The following is a 1,711-nucleotide window of genomic DNA, read 5'->3' on the forward strand; positions in this document are numbered from 1 at the left end:
CTCCATCTTCACCAGCATGGAGCACCAGCGCTTTTATGGATTTTGATAACATGGTGCAAAACATCCCCTAAGAAATGAAGCCAGGAATTGAGCAGTTCTATTAATATACCAGGCACGTGGGCTCGACCTGCTGCCTGGGGGAGCCTGGATTCTGTCCCCGGGTGTCAACTACGAATATTCTTACTGAGTCATTGGAAATCCCCGGTCCCGATGGAGTTCCTCCCACCTCCACCTTCACCCACGTACGGGGGCGGCCGCGTCTCTGGCTGCTGTGCTGGGTGTGGTTTGTCGGGCAGCACACAAAACAGCCTCCGTGAGTACAGCCCGGCTCCTTCGTGTTTACAGCGCTGTCACCGACCACAGAAAAGGCGACCGAGGCTACGAAGGCAGGTTCCTCACGCGAGGTCACAGTGATGTGGCTAAGCCAGGGCTGGAATCCACGGCTGTCTCCCAGCGGGACAGAGTCCCCCACCTGAGGGAGCTCTCCGGAGCCAGCCCTCTCGGCCAGCAGAGGCTGCGGACAGACTCTCGGGCCGTGAGCGCGCTTTCGGCGACGAGCTTGGCGGGTGGGGAGCTTCCCAGCGTCCATCCCAGACGGTGCGATTGCATCAGACACGAGACTCTGAGCCCTGGGGGTTTGGCGCAGTGGACAGAGCGTCGGCCTGCGGACCAAAGGGTCCCCGGTTCTGTTCTGGTTGAGGGCACGTCACATCTTCACCTCGGGATGCGGGCTCGATCCCCAGTGTGGGGCCTGCAGGAGACAGTCGAGCCATGATTCTCGCTCATCACTGATGCTTCTGTCTCTGCCTCTTCCATCCTCCCTGAAGTCAATACAAATATTCTCTTAAAATGAGACTCTCAACGCGGCCTGGGCTCTGTCGTCACCGCTGCTCAGGAAACACACGGATCACGTCTGCTGGCTGATCTCACGCAGACTCAAGAACCACCGGGCGCCTCCAGAAACGCGTCCACCGTGAGGAGCTGCTGGACAGACGCCGTGGCCGCTGGTTAATTGGCAGCTGATCTTTGAGGACTTTCCCTTCGGAGTCAAACGTGTCTTCCCGTTCTGTCTTGTTGCTGCTTCATGAGAACGTGCTTGCTACAGGACTCGGGGGGTCGAGCGCAGCCAGGTTGAGCTGTGAACACGTGTGGTCACGTGACAGCGGATGGGGGTGTGAGGTCCTGTCCCGGGGCCGGCGCGCACATGGCCTTCTCCCTTCTGGGTGCTGGGGGGAGTCGACGTCTCCGGGTAGTTTCCTAGCGTGGTGATGGGAATAAATGGAATATTCCACCCGGCCCCGGTGGCTCCGTGGCTGAGCGTCCACGTAGGAACCAGGAGGTCACGGCTCGATTCCCGGTCAGGGCACAGGCCCGGAGTGTGGGCTCGATGCCCAGTGTAGGGCGTGCAGGAGGCGGCCGGTCCATGATTCTCTCTCATCATGGATGTTTCTCTCTCTCTCCCTCTCCCTTCCTCTCTGACATCAATAAACATACATTTTTAAAAGATGGAAACTCCAGCAAAAGCATCCGGTGGCGTTGCTCGTGGCGACGACAGGCCCCGCGGGCGGCAGTCTGTGGGGAGCGGCCTTTCCGGGGACAGTGGCGTGAGGGGTGGCTGCCCCTTTCCCTCACTGAGTGCTCCTGTCCTTGCGATTCTTGTCCCTCGTGCCCTCTGCAGCCCGGGCTCTGCGGCTGAAACCACGCGCGTGGA

At 60.0% G+C, this 1,711-nt stretch overlaps 1 long non-coding RNA gene across 1 annotated transcript in view; it reads left to right on the forward strand.

The window, feature by feature from the left end:
• Window positions 1-522: 522 nt before the first annotated feature.
• LOC107183304 overlaps window positions 523-1,711 on the forward strand; it is a 16,091-nt gene continuing 14,902 nt past the window's right edge. Inside the window, exon 1 of the long non-coding RNA XR_001514086.1 lies at window positions 523-705. This is a non-coding gene — a long non-coding RNA (uncharacterized LOC107183304). The remainder of the gene's footprint in view (window positions 706-1,711) is intronic.

The sequence above is a fragment of the Myotis davidii genome, unplaced genomic scaffold (assembly GCF_000327345.1).
Source record: "Myotis davidii unplaced genomic scaffold, ASM32734v1 scaffold61, whole genome shotgun sequence".
NCBI lineage: Eukaryota > Metazoa > Chordata > Mammalia > Chiroptera > Vespertilionidae > Myotis > Myotis davidii.